This window comes from Rhinoderma darwinii (assembly GCF_050947455.1).
Source record: "Rhinoderma darwinii isolate aRhiDar2 chromosome 5 unlocalized genomic scaffold, aRhiDar2.hap1 SUPER_5_unloc_28, whole genome shotgun sequence".
NCBI lineage: Eukaryota > Metazoa > Chordata > Amphibia > Anura > Rhinodermatidae > Rhinoderma > Rhinoderma darwinii.
The window spans coordinates 1-24,400 of NW_027461785.1; the positions used below are offsets into that span (position 1 = coordinate 1).

The 24,400-nt window shown below is 47.0% G+C and overlaps 12 non-coding genes across 12 annotated transcripts; all 12 read left to right on the top strand.

Annotated features, from left to right (window-relative positions):
- The first annotated feature begins 966 nt into the window (after nucleotides 1-966).
- LOC142689033 (U2 spliceosomal RNA) lies at nucleotides 967-1,157 on the top strand. The gene has a single exon (XR_012858059.1). It is a non-coding gene; the product is annotated as a U2 spliceosomal RNA (small nuclear RNA).
- A 1,345-nt stretch (nucleotides 1,158-2,502) lies between these two features.
- On the top strand, nucleotides 2,503-2,693 carry LOC142689155 (U2 spliceosomal RNA). The gene has a single exon (XR_012858147.1). It is a non-coding gene; the product is annotated as a U2 spliceosomal RNA (small nuclear RNA).
- A 1,332-nt stretch (nucleotides 2,694-4,025) lies between these two features.
- Nucleotides 4,026-4,216, top strand: LOC142689277 (U2 spliceosomal RNA). The gene has a single exon (XR_012858199.1). It is a non-coding gene; the product is annotated as a U2 spliceosomal RNA (small nuclear RNA).
- Nucleotides 4,217-5,560: 1,344 nt separating this feature from the next.
- Nucleotides 5,561-5,751, top strand: LOC142689307 (U2 spliceosomal RNA). The gene has a single exon (XR_012858210.1). It is a non-coding gene; the product is annotated as a U2 spliceosomal RNA (small nuclear RNA).
- Nucleotides 5,752-7,099: 1,348 nt separating this feature from the next.
- Nucleotides 7,100-7,290, top strand: LOC142689319 (U2 spliceosomal RNA). Its single transcript, XR_012858221.1, has one exon. It is a non-coding gene; the product is annotated as a U2 spliceosomal RNA (small nuclear RNA).
- Nucleotides 7,291-8,640: 1,350 nt separating this feature from the next.
- LOC142689039 (U2 spliceosomal RNA) lies at nucleotides 8,641-8,831 on the top strand. Its single transcript, XR_012858065.1, has one exon. It is a non-coding gene; the product is annotated as a U2 spliceosomal RNA (small nuclear RNA).
- Nucleotides 8,832-10,167: 1,336 nt separating this feature from the next.
- LOC142689052 (U2 spliceosomal RNA) lies at nucleotides 10,168-10,358 on the top strand. The gene has a single exon (XR_012858076.1). It is a non-coding gene; the product is annotated as a U2 spliceosomal RNA (small nuclear RNA).
- A 1,348-nt stretch (nucleotides 10,359-11,706) lies between these two features.
- LOC142689064 (U2 spliceosomal RNA) lies at nucleotides 11,707-11,897 on the top strand. The gene has a single exon (XR_012858087.1). It is a non-coding gene; the product is annotated as a U2 spliceosomal RNA (small nuclear RNA).
- A 1,338-nt stretch (nucleotides 11,898-13,235) lies between these two features.
- Nucleotides 13,236-13,426, top strand: LOC142689076 (U2 spliceosomal RNA). The gene has a single exon (XR_012858098.1). It is a non-coding gene; the product is annotated as a U2 spliceosomal RNA (small nuclear RNA).
- A 1,340-nt stretch (nucleotides 13,427-14,766) lies between these two features.
- Nucleotides 14,767-14,957, top strand: LOC142689088 (U2 spliceosomal RNA). Its single transcript, XR_012858109.1, has one exon. It is a non-coding gene; the product is annotated as a U2 spliceosomal RNA (small nuclear RNA).
- A 6,897-nt stretch (nucleotides 14,958-21,854) lies between these two features.
- Nucleotides 21,855-22,046, top strand: LOC142689125 (U2 spliceosomal RNA). The gene has a single exon (XR_012858132.1). It is a non-coding gene; the product is annotated as a U2 spliceosomal RNA (small nuclear RNA).
- Nucleotides 22,047-23,390: 1,344 nt separating this feature from the next.
- LOC142689100 (U2 spliceosomal RNA) lies at nucleotides 23,391-23,581 on the top strand. The gene has a single exon (XR_012858113.1). It is a non-coding gene; the product is annotated as a U2 spliceosomal RNA (small nuclear RNA).
- The last annotated feature ends 819 nt before the right edge of the window (nucleotides 23,582-24,400 follow it).

A 24,400-nucleotide genomic window follows, 5' to 3' on the forward strand; every position in this document is an offset into this window, starting at 1 on the left:
TGATTGATTGATGCAGCACCACAGTCAAATAGTGGAGTGGAGTAGGGGGAACAGCAAACAGCCATTAAAGCAGCCCGCCCGCCACAATGGACCTACCTGTGTACACTAGATGGATGTGATGGAATGTACTGTCGTCCCTACATTTCCAAGAAGAAGTAAGAATTGCAGTTGCAACAAACCCTTGCTTGCCTACAAAGAGAGCAGCAATTTGGATTTGTTACTATGTTACCTGGAAGAATAACAAACTGTGCAAGGATGGAGGTTGTAGGAGCAAAGAGAAGTTGTCTGTAAAGTTGGTGGATGCCTATTTTCCATTTTGCAGTCCCTTGTCTCCCTCTTGTGGCCTCCTGGAGGCAAATAAATGTGCAAAAAAAAGACAGCCTGGCGGCCGGCTGTTGCAGTGTTGCCCTCTCAGGCAACACTGAGTGACTGACTGAGCCGCACCGTCTTATATAAAGTTCAGACGGAACTTTGCACGTGTCATAGTGGAGCCCTCAGGATTCCAGAGCCAGCTTTCTGACATCATAATGGGGCCTGCCTCAGAGATAGATAAAAGCCTGGGCCCAGGCAGTGTTGGTCAGTGCTGCTCAGCAGGCAGCACTGGACTGGACTGGACTGGATTACAGCTGATACAAGGTGTGAAGGAACAAGGGGTGGCTGTGGGCATGCACTTGCTGCCGCTGCCAGTGTTTATCTGCATGGCAGGAGGGCATTTGGGCGTTGCCAGGAAGGCGTTTTTATGTAGATTCCTCCTCTTTCAGCACTGCATTGTGGTGCAAGCAAAAGAAGCAAATCCTGTGTAGCTTCCTCTCCGGCCTTTATTCACCTCCCTCCCGCTTAGTAGCTGTAAATGTGTGTGAGCCTGCAGGGCCCCATGGAATTGCCTAGGAGTAGGCTGAATCAATCGCTGCAAGGGGTGAACAGCAGTATGGGACAGGCTCGGGCAAGGCAAGGGCCGCTCGGGTTATCGCTTCTCGGCCTTTTGGCTAAGATCAAGTGTAGTATCTGTTCTTATCAGTTTAATATCTGATACGTCCCCTATCTGGGGACCATATATTAAATGGATTTTTAGAACAGGGAGATGGAAATAGAGCTTGCTCTGTCCACTCCACGCATTGACCTGGTATTGCAGTATTTCCAGGACCGGTGCACCCTTCCCTTATGTGTTGACTAAAATCAGATTCCAAAAGTGCTATTTGTGTTTGCTATTGTTTTTGTCTTTCTGATGGGATCTCCCCTTTTAATCCCATTATTTCAACACCTGTTGGACAATGCATTTGTACAGTCATGTGTGATAATGAGCTCATTTATTAAATGCAATTAATTAATACATTGCCACCTCTTGTTGTGTGTGTGTGTGTGTGTGTGTGTGTGTGTGTGTGTGTGGTGTGTGTGTGTGTGTGTGTGTGTGTGTGTGTGTGTCTTCTGTGTTTCTGTGTTTCCGGCATTTCACATTGGAACAGCTCATTCACCTTCCTTGTCTTCTCTCCGCCCTCCCTTTTAGGTAGGTTAAAGAGCTGCACCTGAGCCAGCCACTGATTGATTGATGCAGCACCACAGTCAAATAGTGGAGTGGAGTAGGGGGAACAGCAAACAGCCATTAAAGCAGCCCGCCCGCCACAATGGACCTACCTGTGTACACTAGATGGATGTGATGGAATGTACTGTCGTCCCTACATTTCCAAGAAGAAGTAAGAATTGCAGTTGCAACAAACCCTTGCTTGCCTACAAAGAGAGCAGCAATTTGGATTTGTTACTATGTTACCTGGAAGAATAACAAACTGTGCAAGGATGGAGGTTGTAGGAGCAAAGAGAAGTTGTCTGTAAAGTTGGTGGATGCCTATTTTCCATTTTGCAGTCCCTTGTCTCCCTCTTGTGGCCTCCTGGAGGCAAATAAATGTGCAAAAAAAAGACAGCCTGGCGGCCGGCTGTTGCAGTGTTGCCCTCTCAGGCAACACTGAGTGACTGACTGAGCCGCACCGTCTTATATAAAGTTCAGACGGAACTTTGCACGTGTCATAGTGGAGCCCTCAGGATTCCAGAGCCAGCTTTCTGACATCATAATGGGGCCTGCCTCAGAGATAGATAAAAGCCTGGGCCCAGGCAGTGTTGGTCAGTGCTGCTCAGCAGGCAGCACTGGACTGGACTGGACTGGATTACAGCTGATACAAGGTGTGAAGGAACAAGGGGTGGCTGTGGGCATGCACTTGCTGCCGCTGCCAGTGTTTATCTGCATGGCAGGAGGGCATTTGGGCGTTGCCAGGAAGGCGTTTTTATGTAGATTCCTCCTCTTTCAGCACTGCATTGTGGTGCAAGCAAAAGAAGCAAATCCTGTGTAGCTTCCTCTCCGGCCTTTATTCACCTCCCTCCCGCTTAGTAGCTGTAAATGTGTGTGAGCCTGCAGGGCCCCATGGAATTGCCTAGGAGTAGGCTGAATCAATCGCTGCAAGGGGTGAACAGCAGTATGGGACAGGCTCGGGCAAGGCAAGGGCCGCTCGGGTTATCGCTTCTCGGCCTTTTGGCTAAGATCAAGTGTAGTATCTGTTCTTATCAGTTTAATATCTGATACGTCCCCTATCTGGGGACCATATATTAAATGGATTTTTAGAACAGGGAGATGGAAATAGAGCTTGCTCTGTCCACTCCACGCATTGACCTGGTATTGCAGTATTTCCAGGACCGGTGCACCCTTCCCTTATGTGTTGACTAAAATCAGATTCCAAAAGTGCTATTTGTGTTTGCTATTGTTTTTGTCTTTCTGATGGGATCTCCCCTTTTAATCCCATTATTTCAACACCTGTTGGACAATGCATTTGTACAGTCATGTGTGATAATGAGCTCATTTATTAAATGCAATTAATTAATACATTGCCACCTCTTGTTGTGTGTGTGTGTGTGTGTGTGTGTGTGTGTGTGTGTGTGTGTGTGTGTGTGTGTGTGTGTGTGTGTGTGTGTGTGTGTCTTCTGTGTTTCTGTGTTTCCGGCATTTCACATTGGAACAGCTCATTCACCTTCCTTGTCTTCTCTCCGCCCTCCCTTTTAGGTAGGTTAAAGAGCTGCACCTGAGCCAGCCACTGATTGATTGATGCAGCACCACAGTCAAATAGTGGAGTGGAGTAGGGGGAACAGCAAACAGCCATTAAAGCAGCCCGCCCGCCACAATGGACCTACCTGTGTACACTAGATGGATGTGATGGAATGTACTGTCGTCCCTACATTTCCAAGAGTTGCAACAAACCCTTGCTTGCCTACAAAGAGAGCAGCAATTTGGATTTGTTACTATGTTACCTGGAAGAATAACAAACTGTGCAAGGATGGAGGTTGTAGGAGCAAAGAGAAGTTGTCTGTAAAGTTGGTGGATGCCTATTTTCCATTTTGCAGTCCCTTGTCTCCCTCTTGTGGCCTCCTGGAGGCAAATAAATGTGCAAAAAAAAGACAGCCTGGCGGCCGGCTGTTGCAGTGTTGCCCTCTCAGGCAACACTGAGTGACTGACTGAGCCGCACCGTCTTATATAAAGTTCAGACGGAACTTTGCACGTGTCATAGTGGAGCCCTCAGGATTCCAGAGCCAGCTTTCTGACATCATAATGGGGCCTGCCTCAGAGATAGATAAAAGCCTGGGCCCAGGCAGTGTTGGTCAGTGCTGCTCAGCAGGCAGCACTGGACTGGACTGGACTGGATTACAGCTGATACAAGGTGTGAAGGAACAAGGGGTGGCTGTGGGCATGCACTTGCTGCCGCTGCCAGTGTTTATCTGCATGGCAGGAGGGCATTTGGGCGTTGCCAGGAAGGCGTTTTTATGTAGATTCCTCCTCTTTCAGCACTGCATTGTGGTGCAAGCAAAAGAAGCAAATCCTGTGTAGCTTCCTCTCCGGCCTTTATTCACCTCCCTCCCGCTTAGTAGCTGTAAATGTGTGTGAGCCTGCAGGGCCCCATGGAATTGCCTAGGAGTAGGCTGAATCAATCGCTGCAAGGGGTGAACAGCAGTATGGGACAGGCTCGGGCAAGGCAAGGGCCGCTCGGGTTATCGCTTCTCGGCCTTTTGGCTAAGATCAAGTGTAGTATCTGTTCTTATCAGTTTAATATCTGATACGTCCCCTATCTGGGGACCATATATTAAATGGATTTTTAGAACAGGGAGATGGAAATAGAGCTTGCTCTGTCCACTCCACGCATTGACCTGGTATTGCAGTATTTCCAGGACCGGTGCACCCTTCCCTTATGTGTTGACTAAAATCAGATTCCAAAAGTGCTATTTGTGTTTGCTATTGTTTTTGTCTTTCTGATGGGATCTCCCCTTTTAATCCCATTATTTCAACACCTGTTGGACAATGCATTTGTACAGTCATGTGTGATAATGAGCTCATTTATTAAATGCAATTAATTAATACATTGCCACCTCTTGTTGTGTGTGTGTGTGTGTGTGTGTGTGTGTGTGTGTGTGTGTGTGTGTGTGTGTGTGTGTGTGTGTGTGTGTGTGTCTTCTGTGTTTCTGTGTTTCCGGCATTTCACATTGGAACAGCTCATTCACCTTCCTTGTCTTCTCTCCGCCCTCCCTTTTAGGTAGGTTAAAGAGCTGCACCTGAGCCAGCCACTGATTGATTGATGCAGCACCACAGTCAAATAGTGGAGTGGAGTAGGGGGAACAGCAAACAGCCATTAAAGCAGCCCGCCCGCCACAATGGACCTACCTGTGTACACTAGATGGATGTGATGGAATGTACTGTCGTCCCTACATTTCCAAGAAGAAGTAAGAATTGCAGTTGCAACAAACCCTTGCTTGCCTACAAAGAGAGCAGCAATTTGGATTTGTTACTATGTTACCTGGAAGAATAACAAACTGTGCAAGGATGGAGGTTGTAGGAGCAAAGAGAAGTTGTCTGTAAAGTTGGTGGATGCCTATTTTCCATTTTGCAGTCCCTTGTCTCCCTCTTGTGGCCTCCTGGAGGCAAATAAATGTGCAAAAAAAAGACAGCCTGGCGGCCGGCTGTTGCAGTGTTGCCCTCTCAGGCAACACTGAGTGACTGACTGAGCCGCACCGTCTTATATAAAGTTCAGACGGAACTTTGCACGTGTCATAGTGGAGCCCTCAGGATTCCAGAGCCAGCTTTCTGACATCATAATGGGGCCTGCCTCAGAGATAGATAAAAGCCTGGGCCCAGGCAGTGTTGGTCAGTGCTGCTCAGCAGGCAGCACTGGACTGGACTGGACTGGATTACAGCTGATACAAGGTGTGAAGGAACAAGGGGTGGCTGTGGGCATGCACTTGCTGCCGCTGCCAGTGTTTATCTGCATGGCAGGAGGGCATTTGGGCGTTGCCAGGAAGGCGTTTTTATGTAGATTCCTCCTCTTTCAGCACTGCATTGTGGTGCAAGCAAAAGAAGCAAATCCTGTGTAGCTTCCTCTCCGGCCTTTATTCACCTCCCTCCCGCTTAGTAGCTGTAAATGTGTGTGAGCCTGCAGGGCCCCATGGAATTGCCTAGGAGTAGGCTGAATCAATCGCTGCAAGGGGTGAACAGCAGTATGGGACAGGCTCGGGCAAGGCAAGGGCCGCTCGGGTTATCGCTTCTCGGCCTTTTGGCTAAGATCAAGTGTAGTATCTGTTCTTATCAGTTTAATATCTGATACGTCCCCTATCTGGGGACCATATATTAAATGGATTTTTAGAACAGGGAGATGGAAATAGAGCTTGCTCTGTCCACTCCACGCATTGACCTGGTATTGCAGTATTTCCAGGACCGGTGCACCCTTCCCTTATGTGTTGACTAAAATCAGATTCCAAAAGTGCTATTTGTGTTTGCTATTGTTTTTGTCTTTCTGATGGGATCTCCCCTTTTAATCCCATTATTTCAACACCTGTTGGACAATGCATTTGTACAGTCATGTGTGATAATGAGCTCATTTATTAAATGCAATTAATTAATACATTGCCACCTCTTGTTGTGTGTGTGTGTGTGTGTGTGTGTGTGTGTGTGTGTGTGTGTGTGTGTGTGTGTGTGTGTGTGTGTGTGTGTGTGTGTCTTCTGTGTTTCTGTGTTTCCGGCATTTCACATTGGAACAGCTCATTCACCTTCCTTGTCTTCTCTCCGCCCTCCCTTTTAGGTAGGTTAAAGAGCTGCACCTGAGCCAGCCACTGATTGATTGATGCAGCACCACAGTCAAATAGTGGAGTGGAGTAGGGGGAACAGCAAACAGCCATTAAAGCAGCCCGCCCGCCACAATGGACCTACCTGTGTACACTAGATGGATGTGATGGAATGTACTGTCGTCCCTACATTTCCAAGAAGAAGTAAGAATTGCAGTTGCAACAAACCCTTGCTTGCCTACAAAGAGAGCAGCAATTTGGATTTGTTACTATGTTACCTGGAAGAATAACAAACTGTGCAAGGATGGAGGTTGTAGGAGCAAAGAGAAGTTGTCTGTAAAGTTGGTGGATGCCTATTTTCCATTTTGCAGTCCCTTGTCTCCCTCTTGTGGCCTCCTGGAGGCAAATAAATGTGCAAAAAAAAGACAGCCTGGCGGCCGGCTGTTGCAGTGTTGCCCTCTCAGGCAACACTGAGTGACTGACTGAGCCGCACCGTCTTATATAAAGTTCAGACGGAACTTTGCACGTGTCATAGTGGAGCCCTCAGGATTCCAGAGCCAGCTTTCTGACATCATAATGGGGCCTGCCTCAGAGATAGATAAAAGCCTGGGCCCAGGCAGTGTTGGTCAGTGCTGCTCAGCAGGCAGCACTGGACTGGACTGGACTGGATTACAGCTGATACAAGGTGTGAAGGAACAAGGGGTGGCTGTGGGCATGCACTTGCTGCCGCTGCCAGTGTTTATCTGCATGGCAGGAGGGCATTTGGGCGTTGCCAGGAAGGCGTTTTTATGTAGATTCCTCCTCTTTCAGCACTGCATTGTGGTGCAAGCAAAAGAAGCAAATCCTGTGTAGCTTCCTCTCCGGCCTTTATTCACCTCCCTCCCGCTTAGTAGCTGTAAATGTGTGTGAGCCTGCAGGGCCCCATGGAATTGCCTAGGAGTAGGCTGAATCAATCGCTGCAAGGGGTGAACAGCAGTATGGGACAGGCTCGGGCAAGGCAAGGGCCGCTCGGGTTATCGCTTCTCGGCCTTTTGGCTAAGATCAAGTGTAGTATCTGTTCTTATCAGTTTAATATCTGATACGTCCCCTATCTGGGGACCATATATTAAATGGATTTTTAGAACAGGGAGATGGAAATAGAGCTTGCTCTGTCCACTCCACGCATTGACCTGGTATTGCAGTATTTCCAGGACCGGTGCACCCTTCCCTTATGTGTTGACTAAAATCAGATTCCAAAAGTGCTATTTGTGTTTGCTATTGTTTTTGTCTTTCTGATGGGATCTCCCCTTTTAATCCCATTATTTCAACACCTGTTGGACAATGCATTTGTACAGTCATGTGTGATAATGAGCTCATTTATTAAATGCAATTAATTAATACATTGCCACCTCTTGTTGTGTGTGTGTGTGTGTGTGTGTGTGTGTGTGTGTGTGTGTGTGTGTGTGTGTGTGTGTGTGTGTGTGTGTGTGTCTTCTGTGTTTCTGTGTTTCCGGCATTTCACATTGGAACAGCTCATTCACCTTCCTTGTCTTCTCTCCGCCCTCCCTTTTAGGTAGGTTAAAGAGCTGCACCTGAGCCAGCCACTGATTGATTGATGCAGCACCACAGTCAAATAGTGGAGTGGAGTAGGGGGAACAGCAAACAGCCATTAAAGCAGCCCGCCCGCCACAATGGACCTACCTGTGTACACTAGATGGATGTGATGGAATGTACTGTCGTCCCTACATTTCCAAGAAGAAGTAAGAATTGCAGTTGCAACAAACCCTTGCTTGCCTACAAAGAGAGCAGCAATTTGGATTTGTTACTATGTTACCTGGAAGAATAACAAACTGTGCAAGGATGGAGGTTGTAGGAGCAAAGAGAAGTTGTCTGTAAAGTTGGTGGATGCCTATTTTCCATTTTGCAGTCCCTTGTCTCCCTCTTGTGGCCTCCTGGAGGCAAATAAATGTGCAAAAAAAAGACAGCCTGGCGGCCGGCTGTTGCAGTGTTGCCCTCTCAGGCAACACTGAGTGACTGACTGAGCCGCACCGTCTTATATAAAGTTCAGACGGAACTTTGCACGTGTCATAGTGGAGCCTAGTGGAGCCCTCAGGATTCCAGAGCCAGCTTTCTGACATCATAATGGGGCCTGCCTCAGAGATAAAAGCCTGGGCCCAGGCAGTGTTGGTCAGTGCTGCTCAGCAGGCAGCACTGGACTGGACTGGACTGGATTACAGCTGATACAAGGTGTGAAGGAACAAGGGGTGGCTGTGGGCATGCACTTGCTGCCGCTGCCAGTGTTTATCTGCATGGCAGGAGGGCATTTGGGCGTTGCCAGGAAGGCGTTTTTATGTAGATTCCTCCTCTTTCAGCACTGCATTGTGGTGCAAGCAAAAGAAGCAAATCCTGTGTAGCTTCCTCTCCGGCCTTTATTCACCTCCCTCCCGCTTAGTAGCTGTAAATGTGTGTGAGCCTGCAGGGCCCCATGGAATTGCCTAGGAGTAGGCTGAATCAATCGCTGCAAGGGGTGAACAGCAGTATGGGACAGGCTCGGGCAAGGCAAGGGCCGCTCGGGTTATCGCTTCTCGGCCTTTTGGCTAAGATCAAGTGTAGTATCTGTTCTTATCAGTTTAATATCTGATACGTCCCCTATCTGGGGACCATATATTAAATGGATTTTTAGAACAGGGAGATGGAAATAGAGCTTGCTCTGTCCACTCCACGCATTGACCTGGTATTGCAGTATTTCCAGGACCGGTGCACCCTTCCCTTATGTGTTGACTAAAATCAGATTCCAAAAGTGCTATTTGTGTTTGCTATTGTTTTTGTCTTTCTGATGGGATCTCCCCTTTTAATCCCATTATTTCAACACCTGTTGGACAATGCATTTGTACAGTCATGTGTGATAATGAGCTCATTTATTAAATGCAATTAATTAATACATTGCCACCTCTTGTTGTGTGTGTGTGTGTGTGTGTGTGTGTGTGTGTGTGTGTGTGTGTGTGTGTGTGTGTGTGTGTGTGTGTGTCTTCTGTGTTTCTGTGTTTCCGGCATTTCACATTGGAACAGCTCATTCACCTTCCTTGTCTTCTCTCCGCCCTCCCTTTTAGGTAGGTTAAAGAGCTGCACCTGAGCCAGCCACTGATTGATTGATGCAGCACCACAGTCAAATAGTGGAGTGGAGTAGGGGGAACAGCAAACAGCCATTAAAGCAGCCCGCCCGCCACAATGGACCTACCTGTGTACACTAGATGGATGTGATGGAATGTACTGTCGTCCCTACATTTCCAAGAAGAAGTAAGAATTGCAGTTGCAACAAACCCTTGCTTGCCTACAAAGAGAGCAGCAATTTGGATTTGTTACTATGTTACCTGGAAGAATAACAAACTGTGCAAGGATGGAGGTTGTAGGAGCAAAGAGAAGTTGTCTGTAAAGTTGGTGGATGCCTATTTTCCATTTTGCAGTCCCTTGTCTCCCTCTTGTGGCCTCCTGGAGGCAAATAAATGTGCAAAAAAAAGACAGCCTGGCGGCCGGCTGTTGCAGTGTTGCCCTCTCAGGCAACACTGAGTGACTGACTGAGCCGCACCGTCTTATATAAAGTTCAGACGGAACTTTGCACGTGTCATAGTGGAGCCCTCAGGATTCCAGAGCCAGCTTTCTGACATCATAATGGGGCCTGCCTCAGAGATAAAAGCCTGGGCCCAGGCAGTGTTGGTCAGTGCTGCTCAGCAGGCAGCACTGGACTGGACTGGACTGGATTACAGCTGATACAAGGTGTGAAGGAACAAGGGGTGGCTGTGGGCATGCACTTGCTGCCGCTGCCAGTGTTTATCTGCATGGCAGGAGGGCATTTGGGCGTTGCCAGGAAGGCGTTTTTATGTAGATTCCTCCTCTTTCAGCACTGCATTGTGGTGCAAGCAAAAGAAGCAAATCCTGTGTAGCTTCCTCTCCGGCCTTTATTCACCTCCCTCCCGCTTAGTAGCTGTAAATGTGTGTGAGCCTGCAGGGCCCCATGGAATTGCCTAGGAGTAGGCTGAATCAATCGCTGCAAGGGGTGAACAGCAGTATGGGACAGGCTCGGGCAAGGCAAGGGCCGCTCGGGTTATCGCTTCTCGGCCTTTTGGCTAAGATCAAGTGTAGTATCTGTTCTTATCAGTTTAATATCTGATACGTCCCCTATCTGGGGACCATATATTAAATGGATTTTTAGAACAGGGAGATGGAAATAGAGCTTGCTCTGTCCACTCCACGCATTGACCTGGTATTGCAGTATTTCCAGGACCGGTGCACCCTTCCCTTATGTGTTGACTAAAATCAGATTCCAAAAGTGCTATTTGTGTTTGCTATTGTTTTTGTCTTTCTGATGGGATCTCCCCTTTTAATCCCATTATTTCAACACCTGTTGGACAATGCATTTGTACAGTCATGTGTGATAATGAGCTCATTTATTAAATGCAATTAATTAATACATTGCCACCTCTTGTTGTGTGTGTGTGTGTGTGTGTGTGTGTGTGTGTGTGTGTGTGTGTGTGTGTGTGTGTGTGTGTGTGTGTGTGTGTGTGTGTGTCTTCTGTGTTTCTGTGTTTCCGGCATTTCACATTGGAACAGCTCATTCACCTTCCTTGTCTTCTCTCCGCCCTCCCTTTTAGGTAGGTTAAAGAGCTGCACCTGAGCCAGCCACTGATTGATTGATGCAGCACCACAGTCAAATAGTGGAGTGGAGTAGGGGGAACAGCAAACAGCCATTAAAGCAGCCCGCCCGCCACAATGGACCTACCTGTGTACACTAGATGGATGTGATGGAATGTACTGTCGTCCCTACATTTCCAAGAAGAAGTAAGAATTGCAGTTGCAACAAACCCTTGCTTGCCTACAAAGAGAGCAGCAATTTGGATTTGTTACTATGTTACCTGGAAGAATAACAAACTGTGCAAGGATGGAGGTTGTAGGAGCAAAGAGAAGTTGTCTGTAAAGTTGGTGGATGCCTATTTTCCATTTTGCAGTCCCTTGTCTCCCTCTTGTGGCCTCCTGGAGGCAAATAAATGTGCAAAAAAAAGACAGCCTGGCGGCCGGCTGTTGCAGTGTTGCCCTCTCAGGCAACACTGAGTGACTGACTGAGCCGCACCGTCTTATATAAAGTTCAGACGGAACTTTGCACGTGTCATAGTGGAGCCCTCAGGATTCCAGAGCCAGCTTTCTGACATCATAATGGGGCCTGCCTCAGAGATAAAAGCCTGGGCCCAGGCAGTGTTGGTCAGTGCTGCTCAGCAGGCAGCACTGGACTGGACTGGACTGGATTACAGCTGATACAAGGTGTGAAGGAACAAGGGGTGGCTGTGGGCATGCACTTGCTGCCGCTGCCAGTGTTTATCTGCATGGCAGGAGGGCATTTGGGCGTTGCCAGGAAGGCGTTTTTATGTAGATTCCTCCTCTTTCAGCACTGCATTGTGGTGGAAGCAAAAGAAGCAAATCCTGTGTAGCTTCCTCTCCGGCCTTTATTCACCTCCCTCCCGCTTAGTAGCTGTAAATGTGTGTGAGCCTGCAGGGCCCCATGGAATTGCCTAGGAGTAGGCTGAATCAATCGCTGCAAGGGGTGAACAGCAGTATGGGACAGGCTCGGGCAAGGCAAGGGCCGCTCGGGTTATCGCTTCTCGGCCTTTTGGCTAAGATCAAGTGTAGTATCTGTTCTTATCAGTTTAATATCTGATACGTCCCCTATCTGGGGACCATATATTAAATGGATTTTTAGAACAGGGAGATGGAAATAGAGCTTGCTCTGTCCACTCCACGCATTGACCTGGTATTGCAGTATTTCCAGGACCGGTGCACCCTTCCCTTATGTGTTGACTAAAATCAGATTCCAAAAGTGCTATTTGTGTTTGCTATTGTTTTTGTCTTTCTGATGGGATCTCCCCTTTTAATCCCATTATTTCAACACCTGTTGGACAATGCATTTGTACAGTCATGTGTGATAATGAGCTCATTTATTAAATGCAATTAATTAATACATTGCCACCTCTTGTTGTGTGTGTGTGTGTGTGTGTGTGTGTGTGTGTGTGTGTGTGTGTGTGTGTGTGTGTGTGTGTGTGTGTCTTCTGTGTTTCTGTGTTTCCGGCATTTCACATTGGAACAGCTCATTCACCTTCCTTGTCTTCTCTCCGCCCTCCCTTTTAGGTAGGTTAAAGAGCTGCACCTGAGCCAGCCACTGATTGATTGATGCAGCACCACAGTCAAATAGTGGAGTGGAGTAGGGGGAACAGCAAACAGCCATTAAAGCAGCCCGCCCGCCACAATGGACCTACCTGTGTACACTAGATGGATGTGATGGAATGTACTGTCGTCCCTACATTTCCAAGAAGAAGTAAGAATTGCAGTTGCAACAAACCCTTGCTTGCCTACAAAGAGAGCAGCAATTTGGATTTGTTACTATGTTACCTGGAAGAATAACAAACTGTGCAAGGATGGAGGTTGTAGGAGCAAAGAGAAGTTGTCTGTAAAGTTGGTGGATGCCTATTTTCCATTTTGCAGTCCCTTGTCTCCCTCTTGTGGCCTCCTGGAGGCAAATAAATGTGCAAAAAAAAGACAGCCTGGCGGCCGGCTGTTGCAGTGTTGCCCTCTCAGGCAACACTGAGTGACTGACTGAGCCGCACCGTCTTATATAAAGTTCAGACGGAACTTTGCACGTGTCATAGTGGAGCCCTCAGGATTCCAGAGCCAGCTTTCTGACATCATAATGGGGCCTGCCTCAGAGATAGATAAAAGCCTGGGCCCAGGCAGTGTTGGTCAGTGCTGCTCAGCAGGCAGCACTGGACTGGACTGGACTGGATTACAGCTGATACAAGGTGTGAAGGAACAAGGGGTGGCTGTGGGCATGCACTTGCTGCCGCTGCCAGTGTTTATCTGCATGGCAGGAGGGCATTTGGGCGTTGCCAGGAAGGCGTTTTTATGTAGATTCCTCCTCTTTCAGCACTGCATTGTGGTGCAAGCAAAAGAAGCAAATCCTGTGTAGCTTCCTCTCCGGCCTTTATTCACCTCCCTCCCGCTTAGTAGCTGTAAATGTGTGTGAGCCTGCAGGGCCCCATGGAATTGCCTAGGAGTAGGCTGAATCAATCGCTGCAAGGGGTGAACAGCAGTATGGGACAGGCTCGGGCAAGGCAAGGGCCGCTCGGGTTATCGCTTCTCGGCCTTTTGGCTAAGATCAAGTGTAGTATCTGTTCTTATCAGTTTAATATCTGATACGTCCCCTATCTGGGGACCATATATTAAATGGATTTTTAGAACAGGGAGATGGAAATAGAGCTTGCTCTGTCCACTCCACGCATTGACCTGGTATTGCAGTATTTCCAGGACCGGTGCACCCTTCCCTTATGTGTTGACTAAAATCAGATTCCAAAAGTGCTATTTGTGTTTGCTATTGTTTTTGTCTTTCTGATGGGATCTCCCCTTTTAATCCCATTATTTCAACACCTGTTGGACAATGCATTTGTACAGTCATGTGTGATAATGAGCTCATTTATTAAATGCAATTAATTAATACATTGCCACCTCTTGTTGTGTGTGTGTGTGTGTGTGTGTGTGTGTGTGTGTGTGTGTGTGTGTGTGTGTGTGTGTGTGTGTGTGTGTCTTCTGTGTTTCTGTGTTTCCGGCATTTCACATTGGAACAGCTCATTCACCTTCCTTGTCTTCTCTCCGCCCTCCCTTTTAGGTAGGTTAAAGAGCTGCACCTGAGCCAGCCACTGATTGATTGATGCAGCACCACAGTCAAATAGTGGAGTGGAGTAGGGGGAACAGCAAACAGCCATTAAAGCAGCCCGCCCGCCACAATGGACCTACCTGTGTACACTAGATGGATGTGATGGAATGTACTGTCGTCCCTACATTTCCAAGAAGAAGTAAGAATTGCAGTTGCAACAAACCCTTGCTTGCCTACAAAGAGAGCAGCAATTTGGATTTGTTACTATGTTACCTGGAAGAATAACAAACTGTGCAAGGATGGAGGTTGTAGGAGCAAAGAGAAGTTGTCTGTAAAGTTGGTGGATGCCTATTTTCCATTTTGCAGTCCCTTGTCTCCCTCTTGTGGCCTCCTGGAGGCAAATAAATGTGCAAAAAAAAGACAGCCTGGCGGCCGGCTGTTGCAGTGTTGCCCTCTCAGGCAACACTGAGTGACTGACTGAGCCGCACCGTCTTATATAAAGTTCAGACGGAACTTTGCACGTGTCATAGTGGAGCCCTCAGGATTCCAGAGCCAGCTTTCTGACATCATAATGGGGCCTGCCTCAGAGATAGATAAAAGCCTGGGCCCAGGCAGTGTTGGTCAGTGCTGCTCAGCAGGCAGCACTGGACTGGACTGGACTGGATTACAGCTGATACAAGGTGTGAAGGAACAAGGGGTGGCTGTGGGCATGCACTTGCTGCCGCTGCCAGTGTTTATCTGCATGGCAGGAGGGCATTTGGGCGTTGCCAGGAAGGCGTTTTTATGTAGATTCCTCCTCTTTCAGCACTGCATTGTGGTGCAAGCAAAAGAAGCAAATCCTGTGTAGCTTCCTCTCCGGCCTTTATTCACCTCCCTCCCGCTTAGTAGCTGTAAATGTGTGTGAGCCTGCAGGGCCCCATGGAATTGCCTAGGAGTAGGCTGAATCAATCGCTGCAAGGGGTGAACAGCAGTATGGGACAGGCTCGGGCAAGGCAAGGGCCGCTCGGGTTATCGCTTCTCGGCCTTTTGGCTAAGATCAAGTGTAGTATCTGTTCTTATCAGTTTAATATCTGATACGTCCCCTATCTGGGGACCATATATTAAATGGATTTTTAGAACAGGGAGATGGAAATAGAGCTTGCTCTGTCCACTCCACGCATTGACCTGGTATTGCAGTATTTCCAGGACCGGTGCACCCTTCCCTTATGTGTTGACTAAAATCAGATTCCAAAAGTGCTATTTGTGTTTGCTATTGTTTTTGTCTTTCTGATGGGATCTCCCCTTTTAATCCCATTATTTCAACACCTGTTGGACAATGCATTTGTACAGTCATGTGTGATAATGAGCTCATTTATTAAATGCAATTAATTAATACATTGCCACCTCTTGTTGTGTGTGTGTGTGTGTGTGTGTGTGTGTGTGTGTGTGTGTGTGTGTGTGTGTGTGTGTGTGTGTGTGTGTGTGTCTTCTGTGTTTCTGTGTTTCCGGCATTTCACATTGGAACAGCTCATTCACCTTCCTTGTCTTCTCTCCGCCCTCCCTTTTAGGTAGGTTAAAGAGCTGCACCTGAGCCAGCCACTGATTGATTGATGCAGCACCACAGTCAAATAGTGGAGTGGAGTAGGGGGAACAGCAAACAGCCATTAAAGCAGCCCGCCCGCCACAATGGACCTACCTGTGTACACTAGATGGATGTGATGGAATGTACTGTCGTCCCTACATTTCCAAGAAGAAGTAAGAATTGCAGTTGCAACAAACCCTTGCTTGCCTACAAAGAGAGCAGCAATTTGGATTTGTTACTATGTTACCTGGAAGAATAACAAACTGTGCAAGGATGGAGGTTGTAGGAGCAAAGAGAAGTTGTCTGTAAAGTTGGTGGATGCCTATTTTCCATTTTGCAGTCCCTTGTCTCCCTCTTGTGGCCTCCTGGAGGCAAATAAATGTGCAAAAAAAAGACAGCCTGGCGGCCGGCTGTTGCAGTGTTGCCCTCTCAGGCAACACTGAGTGACTGACTGAGCCGCACCGTCTTATATAAAGTTCAGACGGAACTTTGCACGTGTCATAGTGGAGCCCTCAGGATTCCAGAGCCAGCTTTCTGACATCATAATGGGGCCTGCCTCAGAGATAGATAAAAGCCTGGGCCCAGGCAGTGTTGGTCAGTGCTGCTCAGCAGGCAGCACTGGACTGGACTGGACTGGATTACAGCTGATACAAGGTGTGAAGGAACAAGGGGTGGCTGTGGGCATGCACTTGCTGCCGCTGCCAGTGTTTATCTGCATGGCAGGAGGGCATTTGGGCGTTGCCAGGAAGGCGTTTTTATGTAGATTCCTCCTCTTTCAGCACTGCATTGTGGTGCAAGCAAAAGAAGCAAATCCTGTGTAGCTTCCTCTCCGGCCTTTATTCACCTCCCTCCCGCTTAGTAGCTGTAAATGTGTGTGAGCCTGCAGGGCCCCATGGAATTGCCTAGGAGTAGGCTGAATCAATCGCTGCAAGGGGTGAACAGCAGTATGGGACAGGCTCGGGCAAGGCAAGGGCCGCTCGGGTTATCGCTTCTCGGCCTTTTGGCAAGATCAGGTGTAGTATTTCTGCATCTGGTTTTGTTGGGAGGTGTCCGGGGTACCCTGCTCCTTGGCCTTGGGGGATCGTCTCTTTTCACAGAGAGACTTCACCCCCTTGCTGCTATTTGGGGAGTGGGCTTAGCCCCCGGACAACGAGTTGCGATCGCGCCTTACCCAAGAGGTCAACCGGCCTTGAGGCGTTTTTCTAAGAGCGTTCCGAGGGCGTTTATCGGGCTTCGTAGGTGTCTGGGGTACCCTAATCCTTGGCCTTGGGGGAGGGTTCCACTTAATTGTGGAATCTGAGCCCTTGCTGCTATAAGGGACAGGCTTAGCCCCCAGGCACTGAAAATGCCATATACATTTGGATTTGCATCCGGGGACACCCGGTTGCGCCAGTCCGTCCGCATCGAGGTGGAAGAAGGCCATCGCCAGCGGAAGAACCTTCGCTTCATTGTGGAGGTGATTCTGCTGGACTTCCTGGGGCTCAAGCGGGCGGACATCCTGTGTCTCAACGACCAGGAAAGCCGCGGTCGGTACACCGTATCCTTTACGGCCGCGGCATGTTGCGACAACATGCACAAAAGATTGTCTGATGCGGACCAGAGTGAGGAGCGGCTAAATGGACTGAACTTTTTATTCCTCTACGGGGAGGAAGAAGTCCCGCTCGTGATGTGCATGTTCAGTCCATTTGTCTCAGAGTGTGACATTGAAACCTTCCTCAGTCGTTACTGCAGGGAGGTCCGCTTCTCACATAAAATCTTGAACACCCAGAGCTTCTGGAATGGCAAAAGAAAATATTGGGTGAAGTTCCGCCAGGATCCCAATGGCATTGGAGGCTTACATCACCCACCCCAGAACTTTGCCATTGGGAAGAATCGAGGATTCCTATTTTACCCCCAGATGCCAATAGCCTGCCGGAACTGCTTGAGATATGGCCACACCAGAGAACATTGTGACCGGCCCCATGTGGTGCAGTGTAACAGGTGTGGCCAGGTTGGACACGTAGCGGCAAAATGCAGTTCCGAGGTGTTGTGCAATCTGTGCGGCATGACTGGGCATGCTTTTAAAGATTGCCCCCGCAGAGCGAAATCTGGGCCACCCAGACCAGGGCCAGAGCGGCAGTTTGCAACATGTGCAGACGCCGCTGGTAATGCCCCAAAACGAGCATTGACGACTGAGGGGTCCAGGCCAAAGTCCTTCACAGCTCCATCGGGGGGCCCACCGATGTCAGCCTCGAGGGACGGCCATAGGGATTCCACCGGGTCCAGGCAGAGCAGGAGGAATTCTGACTCTGCTGGACATAAGTTGACCGGCACCTCTGCAAACAGGTCCTCTGCTCCGCCTGCAGTGGACCCTGTTGAGGCAGTGGTTAGCGACAGGCGTCGTGGCTCCGTAGGTTCTGCAGTAGGACCTGACGCCTGTCCCAAGAGTGTGGGCATGGAGCGGAGACACTCTGTGTCAGACGAGGGCTCCATTAAGAAAACCCTAAAATATGCTGGATTGGAGCCTCGTTTTGACCATTTCCGGTCAACGGGGGGGTCGGAGCAAAGTTCCTCCACTGCGGTTGTGGAGGGGCTTGCGATGAAGGCTCCCCGTAAGCAGGCAAAGGTTGCCAAGAGTGATGGGACCTCACAGGCCCCTGTGCAGCTGCCCAGGAAGGACATCAGCGATATCTTCAGCCAGGGGCCAGAGATGGGTGAGAGCGACTTCGAGGAGATGGATAGGAGCCATTCTGCAAAGAGACAGCGAGAGGAAGAGGAGTCCGGAGTTCGGAGGAAAGCTGCCTATCGGAGTTCGGATGAGAGCAGTGTGGGGGTTGGAGCCGCCCACGTATCTGGCTCTGACCCTACCAACATCCAAGATTTATTGACCCCTCAAAAAGGGGGTCCAGACTCGCAGCTGATCTCCGAGTACGACTCTTCTGGTTCGGACCCTGACCTCAACTAAGACTATGTTGGTTCCTATCAAAGTCGCCTCACTAAATGTGAGGTCCCTAAAGAGCCCTGTCCGCAGGACTGCTTTATTTTCATTTTTAGAGACTGTGGACTTTGACCTTTGCCTGCTTCAAGAATGTGGAATCCCTAATGACTTGGAATATCAAGATTTAAAGATGGACTGGAAACTAGGCCCCTCAGTCTGGTCTGGTGGAAATGACTGTCGCTCTGCGGGGGTTGGATTGCTCTGCCGAGGTCGTTTTATCTCCATCCAAACAGTGACTGAAATCATGCCCGGCAGAGCTATTTTAATACATTTGCTTTTTAATGGAATTTTAATTCGTGTTTTAAACGTTTATGCCCCTCCTACCAAACAGGAGAGGGCAGAACTATTAGAGATTTTACCATTGTTTTGTGTTGGGTCTACCCCCCTGCTGGTGGGTGGTGATTTTAACTGTGTGCGAGATGGAGAACACCGGCAGGGTGGGGATTTTAATCGAAAAATTGACCGTACTTCTTACCTGCTCAAGAATTTTATTGGTGATTTTAAATTGAAAGATTGCTGGAGGGAACTCTTGCCTGCGGACCCAGGCCCCACCTGGTCCAATGGAAGAGTGAGCTCCAGAATTGATTTTATTTTCACTTCTAATAGTTTTATTCCCAAAAAATGTTTGCTTTTAACAAATATTTTATCTGATCACAAGCTCCTTTCAGTGCACCTGGAGCTAGAGGGAGAGCAAAAAGCTTGTAGGGGTCCCTGGAGACTAAACACCACACTCCTGGAGGACCCCATCATTAAAGAGGAGTTTGTGCGGACCTACCAGTGTTGGCAGTCCCATAGAGCGCCCAGTCAGCCTATGCTACACTGGTGGGAGGGCATTAAACCCAAAATCAGAGCTTTTTTTATTCGAGCAGGTAAGAAGAAAGCAAAAGAGAAAAAACAATGGTTTTATGTTCTTAATAAACGTTTACATGTACTTTTTAAATTGAAGGAGATTGGTATGGATGTTGATGATGATATCTTAAATCTTAAAGCTGAAATAAAATATGCCATAGAAGAGAAAGGGAAACAAATAATTTTTAATTCACATGTAAAGCACCTCGAGGATGGCGAGAAGTGTTCCCGGTTCTTCTTCAAAAAGGTAATGGATAAACGAGATGTCATTTTAAACCTTGAAGGAGAAACCACTATGGTCGGCATTTTAAATTCTGCTTTTAATTTCTACCAATCTCTTTTTAACAAGAAAAATATTGATCCTTCCTTTTTAGAACATGTTCTTAATTCCCTTGATGCCAAGCTAGATATTTTAGACCAGGAAGTTTTATCCCGTAATATTACCTTGGAGGAACTTTTATTTGCTTTTAAAAGTTTTTCTAATGGGAAAGCTCCTGGGGAAGATGGTCTGCCCATCGAATTTTATCATGCTTTTTGGGAAATTTTAAAGAATGACATGTTTTTATTGTATAAGGAAGTTTTTATTACTGAAGAGCTGCCCCCTTCCTGGAGGAGGGGGATTGTGTCCTTAATTTTTAAAAAAGGTGAGAGGGACCAGTTAAAAAACTGGCGCCCTATTACTCTTTTAAACGTTGATTGTAAAATTTTAGCTAAACTAATAACAATCCGTTTTAAACCTTTTATTCATAAATTAATCCATCCAAACCAGGTATGTGGGGTACCTGGGAGGTCAATTACTGAGTCCCTGAATATTTTACGTGACATCATTTGGTATTTTAAAGAAAGGGGTCAAAGCCTTGCTATTTTATCCTTAGATTTCGAGAAGGCTTTTGACCGGGTCTCCCATGAATATCTTTTTATGGTTCTTAAAAAGATGGCTGTTCCTGAAATTATTTTAACACGTATTAAGCTTTTATATCGATCCTGTTTTAGCCAAATTTCTATCAACGGATTTTTAACTAAAGGTGTTCCTCTTTTATCAGGGGTGAAACAGGGGTGCCCGTTGTCTCCGCTCCTTTTTATTTGTGCCATAGAACCTCTGTTCACCCTAATAAGAGATGATAAAGTCATCAGAGGCGTGCCCATACCTGGAGGAAGGGGGAACCAGGTAAAAATCCTAGGCTATATGGATGACGCCACCGTCCTATGCCCAGACGCCGCTTCTATGAGACGGGCATTGAGGAACACCGGCTTTTTTTGTGAAGCCTCTGGTTTTAAATTAAACGTTGATAAGTGTGACTGTTTTTATACTGGTGTATGGGATTCCTCTGTGACACCAGGAGTTAACATGCAGCAGGATCAGATAAAAATTTTAGGAATTGTTTTTAATCAAGAAAACGATGGGAGACCCAATTGGGATTCAGTAATTGCCAAAATGGAAAAAAAGGTTTTAATGTGGAATTTGAGAAATCTCACCATGGAGGGAAAAGTTTTAATAATTAAATCTGTTTTATTACCCATAATGCTTTATGTAGCTATGGTTTTCCCTCCAACAATTTTATATATTAAAAAAGTGACCAGGATCTGTTTTATGTTTTTATGGGGTTCCAAAATGGAAAAACTAAAACGTGATTTTATGTACAGATGTAAGGACAATGGCGGGAGAGATGTTCCTAACCTTTTTAACTTCTTTTACATTAAATACTTTTGCTTCTGTTTTAAAATATATAATTCTGATGGTATTTTTAGCTACTTTTTAAAGTACGCTACGGGCATGATTTTTAAACGATGGTTTCGTGTCCCTTTGAATTCTCCTGTGCTTCTGTGTCCCCCAAAACAATATGCGGTGCTCGAAAAAACTGTCAGGCTCCTAGGTCTCCAAGAATTGGAGCCTGACATATTGGGGGACCAGAAAAAAGTGTCACTCTCCTGTAGGCGGCAGGAGGATACACTGGCAGTTTCAAATTTCTCACAGGCAAGGTCCAAGGTGGTGTGGCGGAACGTTTTCGGGAAATTTATGGCAAATGTGCACAAGGACCTTGCCTGGGCAATCGTTCACCAGTGCCTCCCTACTCGTGAATTCCAGCATAGGCGAGGACTGGTGGCGAGAGCCAAGTGCCCGAGAGACAGGTGTGGTGACGACGAGACGATAATGCACCTGTTTTGGAACTGCCCATATGCACAGGAGGTTTGGAGGAAGGTAGGCCCATTGCTGAAATGGGCCTGCGGTCTTAAAGATCTTAAATTTGAATACGTGTTTTATGGTCTTTTTAACTGCCCAAGTTTTAAACAGCAAATGGTCTGTTGGATCATTTTAAACTGTTTTAAGAATGCCATTTGGAAGGTTAGGAACATTCTGCTTTTTAAACATGATTTTATTGACGTTAAAAATTGTGTGAAATATGCCCTAAGTGAAATGTATATTTATTATCTTAGGGACAAAAAGCAGCTAGGGGTAAAAGAAGCAACATCCATGTGGTGTTTGCAAATGTGGAATACCATAACATTGTAAATAAAAATGGTTTTATTCTTTTATGTCTTTTATGCCCTGTATAAATTTTATCCTGCTATTGTTCTGTACTTTTATTATAACATCTGTATTAATGGTCTTATTATTATTACTTTTGTATTCATTTAAATGTATGAATATTCATGTATTATGCTGTTGATTTTATCTTGTGGTTTCAATTTTAAAAAAAAGTCTGTAAAATATATTATTTTTGCCAATAAAAAACTTTGTTGAAACCTTATCTGTTCTTATCAGTTTAATATCTGATACGTCCCCTATCTGGGGACCATATATTAAATGGATTTTTAGAACAGGGAGATGGAAATAGAGCTTGCTCTGTCCACTCCACGCATTGACCTGGTATTGCAGTATTTCCAGGACCGGTGCACCCTTCCCTTATGTGTTGACTAAAATCAGATTCCAAAAGTGCTATTTGTGTTTGCTATTGTTTTTGTCTTTCTGATGGGATCTCCCCTTTTAATCCCATTATTTCAACACCTGTTGGACAATGCATTTGTACAGTCATGTGTGATAATGAGCTCATTTATTAAATGCAATTAATTAATACATTGCCACCTCTTGTTGTGTGTGTGTGTGTGTGTGTGTGTGTGTGTGTGTGTGTGTGTGTGTGTGTGTGTGTGTGTGTGTGTGTGTGTGTCTTCTGTGTTTCTGTGTTTCCGGCATTTCACATTGGAACAGCTCATTCACCTTCCTTGTCTTCTCTCCGCCCTCCCTTTTAGGTAGGTTAAAGAGCTGCACCTGAGCCAGCCACTGATTGATTGATGCAGCACCACAGTCAAATAGTGGAGTGGAGTAGGGGGAACAGCAAACAGCCATTAAAGCAGCCCGCCCGCCACAATGGACCTACCTGTGTACACTAGATGGATGTGATGGAATGTACTGTCGTCCCTACATTTCCAAGAAGAAGTAAGAATTGCAGTTGCAACAAACCCTTGCTTGCCTACAAAGAGAGCAGCAATTTGGATTTGTTACTATGTTACCTGGAAGAATAACAAACTGTGCAAGGATGGAGGTTGTAGGAGCAAAGAGAAGTTGTCTGTAAAGTTGGTGGATGCCTATTTTCCATTTTGCAGTCCCTTGTCTCCCTCTTGTGGCCTCCTGGAGGCAAATAAATGTGCAAAAAAAAGACAGCCTGGCGGCCGGCTGTTGCAGTGTTGCCCTCTCAGGCAACACTGAGTGACTGACTGAGCCGCACCGTCTTATATAAAGTTCAGACGGAACTTTGCACGTGTCATAGTGGAGCCCTCAGGATTCCAGAGCCAGCTTTCTGACATCATAATGGGGCCTGCCTCAGAGATAGATAAAAGCCTGGGCCCAGGCAGTGTTGGTCAGTGCTGCTCAGCAGGCAGCACTGGACTGGACTGGACTGGATTACAGCTGATACAAGGTGTGAAGGAACAAGGGGTGGCTGTGGGCATGCACTTGCTGCCGCTGCCAGTGTTTATCTGCATGGCAGGAGGGCATTTGGGCGTTGCCAGGAAGGCGTTTTTATGTAGATTCCTCCTCTTTCAGCACTGCATTGTGGTGCAAGCAAAAGAAGCAAATCCTGTGTAGCTTCCTCTCCGGCCTTTATTCACCTCCCTCCCGCTTAGTAGCTGTAAATGTGTGTGAGCCTGCAGGGCCCCATGGAATTGCCTAGGAGTAGGCTGAATCAATCGCTGCAAGGGGTGAACAGCAGTATGGGACAGGCTCGGGCAAGGCAAGGGCCGCTCGGGTTATCGCTTCTCGGCCTTTTGGCTAAGATCAAGTGTAGTATCTGTTCTTATCAGTTTAATATCTGATACGTCCCCTATCTGGGGACCATATATTAAATGGATTTTTAGAACAGGGAGATGGAAATAGAGCTTGCTCTGTCCACTCCACGCATTGACCTGGTATTGCAGTATTTCCAGGACCGGTGCACCCTTCCCTTATGTGTTGACTAAAATCAGATTCCAAAAGTGCTATTTGTGTTTGCTATTGTTTTTGTCTTTCTGATGGGATCTCCCCTTTTAATCCCATTATTTCAACACCTGTTGGACAATGCATTTGTACAGTCATGTGTGATAATGAGCTCATTTATTAAATGCAATTAATTAATACATTGCCACCTCTTGTTGTGTGTGTGTGTGTGTGTGTGTGTGTGTGTGTGTGTGTGTGTGTGTGTGTGTGTGTGTGTGTGTGTGTGTGTGTCTTCTGTGTTTCTGTGTTTCCGGCATTTCACATTGGAACAGCTCATTCACCTTCCTTGTCTTCTCTCCGCCCTCCCTTTTAGGTAGGTTAAAGAGCTGCACCTGAGCCAGCCACTGATTGATTGATGCAGCACCACAGTCAAATAGTGGAGTGGAGTAGGGGGAACAGCAAACAGCCATTAAAGCAGCCCGCCCGCCACAATGGACCTACCTGTGTACACTAGATGGATGTGATGGAATGTACTGTCGTCCCTACATTTCCAAGAAGAAGTAAGAATTGCAGTTGCAACAAACCCTTGCTTGCCTACAAAGAGAGCAGCAATTTGGATTTGTTACTATGTTACCTGGAAGAATAACAAACTGTGCAAGGATGGAGGTTGTAGGAGCAAAGAGAAGTTGTCTGTAAAGTTGGTGGATGCCTATTTTCCATTTTGCAGTCCCTTGTCTCCCTCTTGTGGCCTCCTGGAGGCAAATAAATGTGCAAAAAAAAGACAGCCTGGCGGCCGGCTGTTGCAGTGTTGCCCTCTCAGGCAACACTGAGTGACTGACTGAGCCG